Genomic DNA, 11,160 nt, shown 5'->3' with positions numbered 1-11,160 from the left:
GAAAGCTCGAGAAGTTGAGCTTTTCGGTCTCGCTTCTTGACCGCTCTCGGAGCTGACTGAGGCGCACCATCTGAGATCAGGGATTGGAGCTGCGCTATTAGAGCACGGAGTAACTGGGGAGATGTCATTCGAGGGCCTGCCCCAGACGTGGAGGATAATTATAGTCTCCTCCTTCTCCTCCTCCACACTAGATGCTGGCGCAGACCTGTGACTGAGCCCCAAGTGGATTGCAGTGCACCGTAGTACCCGGGTTTAAAGTGGCCGGGGCAGGAAGGTGGGCAGCCCTGCATGTCAGGGAGCGGGGAGTTGAAGGAGAGGAAGCTCTTCCACCGCCCGCCCCAGATTTTCCCAGATCACTAGGGGTTCTAGTGGGATTCAGAACCCAAGCTTCTGAAGCACTGGCTGTGCTAAAAATAACTCTTATAACTTCTAAAACACTGACTCATGGGCAGTGTTCTAAAACATGACACCAGGTTATTGTTGGGGAGCTGTAATTTTGTTGTTGTGCTATAACAATGTGACATGATGACATTTCGTGTTGTGATGTTGTGTCATCACTTAAACACAAACAGATGGCAAGAATCTGTTGTAGATTAAAAAAAAAAAAATCCTAACCAGGGCTGCAGCTATTAGCTACTAAGATTATAAACAAAGTACACATACATGACATTGTGAGCCCAAACGGAGACAAGAAGTACAGAATTTGCAAGGCTCTTTGGTTTCATTAGGGAAAAAAAAAAAAATTTTTAGAAATATTTTGCATACAAGTGTCACAACAGGAAAGTACTAGGACAGGTCTAAAAATGAAGTTTTTTTGTGAACTACAGACTGGCAATTGCTTCCCCCCCCCCCCTTCAGATCAAATACATGAAATTGTTCTTATGAAAAAAGGATGTTTAGATATTTACAGTAAAATAGCATGCACAATTGCAATGGTTCATTTTTAACTCCATAATTGTAACTAATAAGAACAGGGCATACAATTGAGAAGGGTAACATTTCTTTTTCACTGAAATGTTCTGGCCTCATGAAGATGAAACTTCTGACAAATAGCAACAGTTCTTTAATATTTAAACAGTTTTTTAATAGTGGTTACAAATTTTGATTCCTAGTAGATATGACACTGATGTTATTGGATACTGTATTATGTAGTTTTTAAAAATGCACTGAAGTTTTAGTTGTTCTACAATCACTTCTCAATTAACCTTGGTAATGGGAGACTGAAGCAACAGTTTACAGATAATACAAAATCCTAAATTTAGCTCAACAGCTGGGTCAGATAACAGCTATTGTAAAAGGCTTACTGGGTGAATAGGCAGCAAGATCTGTGATTTAGCTCCTCCACCTATACCTAGTTTGAAAGAAGTATAAAGATCAGAGAAATGTTAAGTGCACAAGTCAAGAATATTGGATAATCTGGAGCACAAACTATTCTCTTTTTGAATAAGTTTTAATAGCACATGGATAAATGAAGATGTCTGACGATTTGTTGGACTAACAAATATTTTTTATGGAGACTTTTAAATCTATTTAAAATTTTGATATCATAGCCAGATACAATGGTGCCTGCCTATAATCCCAGCAGCTCTGGAGGCTCAGGCAGGAGGATTGCAAGTTTAAAGCCAGCCTCAGCAACTTAGTGAGGCCCTAAGCAACTTGGCCAGACCCTGTCTCAAGATAAAAAAAAATGAAAAAGCTGGGGATGAAGCTCAGTGGCTAAGCTGAGCCACTGCCAATCTGTAGTTCACAAAAAAACTTCATTTTTAACTGGGGTTAAATCTCCAGTTCAAAAAAAAAAAATTAACATTATTAAGGTACTGGACAAAGTAAGAAGTATATTTCTGACTCCTTAATTATTCAAGTTATTGTTTCATTCATGCAACATGCATTTACTGAACACTATCTGCTATGCACATACTCATCTCTGAGAATACAAGTCACCCAAACCACACAGGGTCATCATTCTCATAAAGCTTATAGTGCTATACAGTTGGATAGTGGTAGTCAAGTCACATTCAACAAACCTTAGTTTGACATTACAAACATGGGGTGTTTAGACTCTGAAGTAAATAATCTCTTTCCTTTCAAATTCTAAAAGAATCCTGTAAGTGTATAAAACATGTCCAGAGTGTTTAGAAATAAAGCCCTAAAATGAGAATCACTCTAATTTTTGAAGAACAAACATCTCTAATTTCTACTTGGTAATGGGTAAAACAAGTCAAGACAGCTGGCAGGAATCTAACCCTTTTTTCATCTGACTTGCTCTCATTTTGTTTTCCCCTAATGCTCCAAAGCCATATGAATAATTAGCTTCAAAAAAGTTAACTCATCTTCAACATAATCATCCCTTCAGCTTCTACATATCTTATTGAAATGAGCAGTGCATAACAAAAACTGTATTTAATGAAGCTCATTGAGTTATTTTTCTTGCTTAAAATGATGAAAATAATTTGTTTGCTTACAATTATGCACAGTTGTTATTGTGACTAGTGTTATGGAACCAGGCCAGATACCCAGGATGAGCTCTGCCAGAGCAGGGACTGATACTCTGTTCTTCTATCCCTACCACGTAACAAAGTCCCTTACACAGAGTAGGAATCCAATAAACCTCATCCTTTGTATTAATAAACTTTTCTTGTATGTATCCATAAAGCATATTCCTAATGCTGGCTGGAATTTTTCTCCCTAATGGGATAAGGCTAAAGAACTGAGAAATTGGTAGGTGGCACAAACTTCATTTGTGAATGATCTTAAAACAGCAGGAACCTCTGGTGGGTTGAATTGTGACCCTCTGAAAGATATGCTAAAATTCTACCTCCCTTATTTGTGAATGTGACCTTCCTTATTTGGAAATAGGATCTTTGCAGATATAAGCAAGATAAGATGAAATCATATTGTTGGGCCCCAAATCCAATGACTAATGCCAACATAAAGAGAGAAATTTTTGAAGACAAAGGAGAAAATGACCATATGACAAGGAAAGACATTGGAGGTTTTAAGATTAGTCACTAAAACATGGAGATCTTTAATATTGCAAAAGCTACAGTAGACCAGTTGAAAATATTAAGAAAATCTCTCAGATATCACAAAATTACTCTATAGCCCATAGCTAATGGATAATAGTGAAAAATGATTGTGAATCATCAAATGAAAACATACTATTTTAAACATAACAATTGGTAGATTTTTTTCATCATAAAGTATGTGGAAATAAAAATGTAAATTAGTTAAAATATATAGTAAACTTAAGTCTTTCACAGTAAGTAAAAAACAACTGTGACACAAAATGAAATGCAAGCTGAACAAACTTAACTATTGAAGCAAGATCAAATGCAAACTATCTTTTCCATATATAAATTATTTCTGACTATTCACTTACATTCATTGTGGTTTATTTCTTTCTAAGTAGGAGAGATTATGGAGTCGCTGCTAAGGTATTGGCTTCTGTAAACGACACTCTACCTTTCCTTAAATTGGTTGGCTGGTTTATCCTTTTTTTGAGGTTCCTGTTTGTCTAGTCTCTATAACCACAGGTATAAGAAAGTTAAAAAAAGAAAAATAAAAAAGATTATTTCTGTTTCCTAACTGCTGAAGTGACTGTAGTACTTAGAATATATAGGCCTGTAAACTTCAAGGCAAGGAAAGTTCTAATGCATTTGAAGGTTTGCTGAGTCAAAGATTTGCTGAAGTTTGTCTCTGGACTACCAAGGCTTAAGGTCTTTTCAAAAGTTATAATAATCACTCATTTGCAACAGTAATTGTGTTTCACACTTCACATATATTATATATTTGGTCCTAAGTGGGTGATAATTGGTAGGTGGCACAAACTTCATTTGTGCCATGGATTGAAAATTGAGGCTTAGTGAGACAAATAACTTTCTTAAGATTATAGTTAATAAATGGAAGGAGCCTACTTCCTGTGAATGGATTAATTTAATTTCCACTGTAACATTCTGAAGCAGGTTAAATAATTCTGAAAATTTCAAGTGGGGAAACAAAGGCTCAGAAACATTGAGAAATGGTTGTACATTTGGAATTTCAATTGGTTTATATAAATTTAGGCTCAATATTTTGGGACATAAGTTCTAAGTAGATTACCTCTGGTTTGGTTAGTTTTTGTCGTATATAAATTCCAAAGAGCAAATAGTCACACTCAGATAATAACAGCAACTAAAATGTCTTAGATACTTAAGTACTAAGCACTATTCTAAATGCCTAATATGTATTAGTCCATTTAATCCTCACAACATCCTTATATAGTATTATTATCCCTATTTTTTTAACCACATAAACAGTAAAAGGAAAGATAAATAACTTGCCTAAGGTTAATCAATTAGGTAATAGCAGAACCAGGATTCACACCAAGGAATATGACTTGGGAACTTAATTCTTAATCACTACCTGTTCTTGGTTTCTTTTAGTAGGGTTTCCCACCCAAGCCCTGCACCTTCCTACCCATGAGATTCTGCCATTTCCTCTATTTCATATCTCTCCCCAGTTCTTATCCAAACCCTTCTGAACTTTCAGAGTCCAAAGTCTTACCTTATGATGTCTTCTAAAACCCATACTCACATATACCATCTGTCTTTTTTCTGAATGCATAGAATCTTAAAACCATTTATTCCTTTGTTCTGTTAAAAGGCAGAGATGGATGATGATTTTCAATTCCATTTTATTTTCTGTGCTGAGTGGCAATAGCTTGGACACAAAGACTCAAGTGTGTAAGTTAGCTCTTTGTTACTGTGACAAATATGTGAGAAAATCCATTTAAATGAGGAAAGATTTATTCTGGCTCACAGTTTCAGAGGTTTCAGTCCAAGGGTAGCCAGCTCCATTGCTGATAGTGAGGCAGAACATCATGGCCCACTCATGGCTGCTGGAAAGGAGAGACATGGCCAGGCCAGGGACTTGGAGACAAGACATAGTCCCCTAAAGGCATGACCCTTGGGCTCACTCCCTTCAACTAGGTCCTACCTCCTATACTTTTCATGACCTCCCAATAATGCCATCAGCTATGAACTCATCAATGGCTTAAGCCATTGATGAGGTTAATGCCCTCATGATCCAATCACTTCCCAAAAGCCCCACCTCTGAACATTATTACTACAATGGACATCAAGCCTTCAACACATGAGATTTTGTGGAACACTTTATGTCCAAACCATAAAACTTAAGTGATTACTGAAGACCTGAAGCCAACCCTATGCTCTAGAACTGTTCTAGCCAGTACAGAAGGCACAAGTTACCTGTGGCTATTGAGTTCTTGAAACCTGACTAGTAAAACTGAGGAACTGAATTTTGAAATTTATTTAAGTATAAATTTCTAATAATGAAATCTAACTCATTTTGTAAATTAAGTATTTTGGAACTACTTGGGTATGTCAATGTTTTTTAATTGCAAATTTTAGGAAATCTAACTCCATATCAGTATTTCTAAAGAAACATTAAGCTCCAAATTGAAATGTGCTGAAGTATAAAATATATACCAGATTTCAGAGATTTTGTGTGGAAAAAATATAAACTATTTCTGTTAATTCTTTTAAAATATTGATTACATGTTCCAATTATGATATTTGAGATATATTAGGGCCACTCAGAGTAGTACAGCAACATGGGAGGCTGAAGCATAAGGATAGAAAGTTCAAAGCTAGCCTCAGCATTCTAGCAAGACCATGCCTCAAAATAAAATAAAAAGGTTTGTGGATATGACTCAGTGGTAGAACACTCCTGGGTTCAATTCCCAGTACCAAAAAGAAAAAAAAAATGGACTTTTTTTTTTTAATTTTATGTGGTTAATGGAAAACTTAATTACATATGTAGCTCACATAATATTTCTATTAGATAGTATTGCTATATGACTTAATGGCTTACCCAACAACAAAAACATGCTTGAAAATCACCCATGTTCTTCAGTCAAGTGATATGATGTAAGGAAAATTTGGGGCTGACAAAACTTGCTGCTTGCCCTAATCTTATCAAGAAATCAGTGCATCTTAATGAGAATTGAGAAGGTGCACCCTACATCCAGTGGGAACATTTGCATAGAAATTATTGTTCTCTTTATGTCTGTTAGAAGATCACACACAGAACTACCTTACCCCAAACAACATGAGCTATTTTCAGAAGCAATAATGAGTAGACATCACTAAATAACTGGATTGTTCACAAGCTGGTAGAGATATTAAGTATATTATAAATCAAGTTACTAATCCTTTAAATCATTTCACCAGAATATAATTTTCTCATTGCATCAACTGAAAATGCTACAATTCATTGTTTTAAAAAAAAATAATTTCATACCATGACTTGAAAAGTAGATATAAACAACAGTAGTGATCTGTTTCAAAATAAACAATGTAAATTAAATGATCAGATTTTTCCAAAAAATTTTTTAAAGAGTTTTTTCCCTTCAAAAAGTTTTTTAAAGAAAAATCTTTCCTGCAGGGCATGGTGGCGCAAGCCTGTAATCCCAGCGGCTCAGGAGGCTGAGGCAGGAGGATCAGAAGTTCAAAGCCAGCCTCAGCAACAGCAAGGCACTAAGCAACTCAGTGAGACCTTGTCTATAAATAAATTACAAAATAGGGCTGGGGATGTGCTTCAGTGGTCCAATGCCCTTGGGCTCAATCCTCAGTGCAAAAAAAAAAAAAAAGAAAAAAGAAAAAAGAAAGAAAGAAAAACATTTCTTATGTTAATATCTTAGGCTTTTTTAGGAAAAAAAGTTTTTAAGCATGCACAAAAAGTATAGAAATTTTCCATCTCCTTTTCACAAATGGGAAAACTCATAATTGATACTAATTTCTTCACATGTAAACACAGCATAATAGAGCAGTCTAAATTATACCTTTGATAAATCTAATTTCTGCTGCTTCTGTGAGAACCCCAAAGCTCAGTTCAGCATAACGAGAATTGTAGAAGTGACTCCTTTATTTGCTTGCTGTGTATATCTCAATAATTTTATACTGCCTTGCTTCAGAAAGAAACATTAGCTGCTTTCATATTTTAAATTGCACAAGCAAATTCTGTACCTGAAACTCAAAGTAATACTCTGTATTTCTAAAATATCATCTCTGTCAGTACATGTATGATTACAAGAATGGTGTTTCTACACCATGTACAACCAGAGAATCAAAAATATTGCACTCCTTTTGTGTATGATGAATTGAAGTGCATTCTGCTGTCATGTACAACTAAGTAGAAATAATAATAATAATAATAATGTCATTTCTGTCTAACATAAGTTTAATTCAAATCAGCATTCATTGAACTTTTTAGGACAAACACTTTCCTGGGCCCTAGAGACAGAGACCAGAAAAGTAAGTACTTATTACCCTCGAAAAGCTTTATTAATCTAGAAAGGAGACAGCCATGTGAACATGAATTGCAATTTAGTCTGATGACAGCAAAAACATCATGCATACAGAAAATAGGTGGTATAAAAAGAGGTCTAGCAGAGGAGGGTCATTAAAGAACATATTAACTATGTTTGGGAGGATGAAGAGAAGATTAGATAGGCAGAGTAGAATGGGATGGATTTGGGGAAGTTGTTCCTAACAAATGAAACTACATGCCACTGACACATGATAGACCTCATCAAGACGCCATATTGCAAGATCAGATTCAATGTAAATGATAGATGATAGATGAAGCATTAGAGATGTTTGTTTTGGCCAGTCTTCATGCCTCTCCATATCCATTCCTTTACCAAGTAACTTTTTTTTAGTTGTAGATGGACACAATGCCTTTATTTTGTTTATTTATTTTTATGTGGTGCTGAGGGTCGAATCCAGTGCCTCACACTTGCTAGGCAAGTTCTTTACCACTGAGCCATAGCCCCAGTCCATTTGCCAAGTAACTTGCAGGCCCTCTAATTAATAGGTCAGAATATATTTCCCAGATCATGGTTCAGTCACTTGATTTACTTTTATAAATAGAATAAGGCTGATGTGACAGTGCTCTAGTTCTGAGCTAGCTCTGAAAATGTCTTGCCTGTTTTTCCTCTTGTATCTCCACTATTACCATGAAAATCAGATGTCTGGGTCAATCTGCAAATGCTGGTCCCATGAGGGGGAGACCAGAGCTAACTTATGGAATAGCCTAACTTGGATTAGCAGAACCACCACAGCTGACCAATAAATCCATAAGAATAAATTATCGTTTTAAGACACTAAGATTTGGAAGGGTTTGCATTTAGCATTATTGCAACAAGAGCAAACTAATACAAAAGTGGTGGTGGGATGGAGTAGAGAAGACAGACTGGAGAGAAATTTAGGAGCCAAAATTGATAGAAATTTGGAAGTGATTGATTGTAGGCAAAGAGAGAGAGCAACCTTCCCATGCCCTGCTTCCCACCTTGAATTGTTGGTAGACTATTGTGCACTTTAATAAATGTAAGAGAAATGTCAGATTTGCTATGGAGGAGTGGTGGGTGATGGGAACAAAATTAGTTAGTTTTAGACATGTTGTGTATTAAAAACCTGCCAGTATCTAAACTGACATTCTGAAGATAGAAAAAGATTCTCCTCTGGAGCTCATGGATGAGGTCCCATCTAGGTATGTATATTATTCAGAATGCATCAGCATACAAATGGTTACTACTCCATCAGAGTAGATGAAGATATTGATATTGTGGGATATTAAGAAGCAAAGGGTACTCCACAATGTTGACTGTTGTGAAGAAGTCAAATAAGGTAAGGACTGAGAAATGTCTTTTTGATTTAGTAATCATGTGTCACCTATAAAAGAAGAAACAATTTTGAAACATTTTTTTAACAGATGGAGAGAGGTTGCCTAGGCCCAATTAAACTCACTATATATTTAGAAAATAATCCATAATTGGGAAATTCAAAATGCCATTGCTTTGACTCAAATCACTATTTCACACTAGGTCAGTGTGGCACAAAGTTCTGAGAATAGTCAGTAGATTTATCCTGAGCACATATTTTGGGAATTAACATCATTTGTACTAGATCCCAAGAAGACTATTATCCATGATCTCATGAGATGTACCAGCAAAATATAACATGCAGAGATTTTTCAGAAATTGTTTTTCTGGGAGTAATTTATTTATTTTCTAATATATAGGAATATCACATATGAAAAACTAAAAAATCTTCCTCGTTCATACTCATGAATGTCCATATATTGAATTTTTCTGCAATGTGCTATATAAATTTTCTTCTCAGTAGATTATGGCTCATTTCTGTCTCATCATAATACACCATGACGATCCCAGGAAACATGACTAAGTATCCACAAGGCAAAGATATTTTGTGAAGATGTGGCAACATAAATATGAAAATAATCAGTATGCGTTGGGATTGTTAGATACTGATACATGGCAGTTCTTAATTATTACCTTTAATAGCAAGAAGCCATTGGCTTGGAGAGGTACCTCAAAGTACCTGCCTGCCCTTGTTGCTGTGTAACCCTAACTCCCTTGGCCACAAGTATTTGAGCCAAGGATTGGTATCTGACCTGAAGGCATCCCTTTATAAGGTGGCCAAGTGGTATACAAAGTGGCCCAGTGTTGAAGAACTGAGTCCAATAGCAGTGTATTATACTGATTAGTGACTGGCTAGGCATATTCTTCTTAATATTTTTTAGTTGTAGTTGACACAATACCTTTATTTTATTTATTTATTTATTTATTTACTTATATGTGGTGCTGAGAATTGAACCCAGGGCCTCATGCATGCTAGGCAAGTGCTCTACCACTGAGCCACAACCCCAGCCTCCCTGGCGTATTCTTTATGATCGTGATAGTGAAAGGGGTTGTGATATGCTTCAGACATACAGAGTTAGTAGTGGTTGCCGGTGTCAGAGATCTCCCAAATGGTAGGCAAGAGCACCGCAGAACCCAATTCTCAAATAACACCAAGTGCTTTTCAGCCAAGAGCTGCACTTAGGCTCCTGGAGGTGCCAGTCCCATGTGATGAGAATGATAATATATTTTTCTGTGAAGCTTGACTATACACCTACTGAGAATTTTTTCTCTTTCTTTTAAGGGCCCATTAGTCTTTCCGATAAAGCCCCATAACAAAGGTACCTAACCATTTGATACTTGAAAATATCATAATTTTACATGATTTTCAAATCATGAGTGAAAACTTTAAAATATATTATTAGATTCTCTACATATACCAGTTCATTGCTCAATCAAAATATGTGCTGATTACCTACTATGTAGAAGATATGTACTATTTAGGAAGTTAGTAGGGAACAAGATTGATATGACTCCTGTCTCCCTAGCGCTACTAAGGAGACTACTCTGTAGTTCTTAGACTACTTGTGCCTTCATATGTACAGTATAAACAAACCTAAACTTCACATATCTCAGAAGTTTGTGATCTATGTTTGATTGGTTTTTAAAAAATATATATTATCTTCCAAATACATTGATAAGGATATAACATTAAAACCCATGTGTTATCATTTTAATCTAAACATTAATATCAGAATAAATCTTATATCAGAATAAACACTTAGTTCAAAGCTTCTAAATTTTTTTTAAAATTTTTTTAAGTTGTTGATAGTCCTTTATTTATTTTACATGGTGCTGAGAATCAAACCCAGTGCCTCACACATGCCAGGCAAGTGCGCTAAGGCTAAGCCACAGCCCCAGCCCTCAAAGCTTCTAAAATTTAGCACAGCTGAGACAAAGCAAACAACAGAAAGTAGAGTTAGTAAAATTATAAGCTATTAACTGGACCAAAGGCCCTAAGTAGAGAGGTAACAAGATAAAAATTTCAAGAATCCAAAAGAAGAGAATAATATGATAGTATTTGTAGGTTAGCATTGGTGGGTTTTTTTTCCCCCTCTTTTTGAAAAGTAACTATGCCCATTTCAATTTATTTTTATTTTTTATTTATTTATTTTTTTGTTAGAAAACTGCTTTAATCGAGTTCTCTCTGCATTACAAGCCCGGGGACGGGCAATGGAATGTACTCGTGGCCACTGCGCTCCATGTACAATACTGAGCCTGTAGTCGCTGTTATCAAAACATACACGTCATACCACCCAACATCAAGCAGTTACACTTTTTTCTCAGCAGCACATGGATCCTTCTCAAAAATAGATCATATATTATGTCACAGGGCAACTCTTAGACAATATAAAGGAGTAGAGATAATACCATGCATCTTATCTGATCATAATGGAATG

The 11,160-nt window shown here is 35.8% G+C and overlaps 1 protein-coding gene across 1 annotated transcript in view; it reads right to left on the bottom strand.

Moving 5' to 3' along the window:
• The window catches only part of Fam214a (family with sequence similarity 214 member A), a 138,548-nt gene that overhangs the window by 101,661 nt on the left and 25,727 nt on the right, over positions 1-11,160 (bottom strand). The gene's annotated exons all lie outside the window — the stretch shown is intronic.

Source organism: Marmota marmota, unplaced genomic scaffold (genome assembly GCF_001458135.2).
Source record: "Marmota marmota marmota unplaced genomic scaffold, marMar, whole genome shotgun sequence".
Lineage (NCBI taxonomy): Eukaryota > Metazoa > Chordata > Mammalia > Rodentia > Sciuridae > Marmota > Marmota marmota.
Note: the sequence above shows the minus strand (reverse complement) of the source record. Positions and strands in the feature narration are given on the sequence as shown.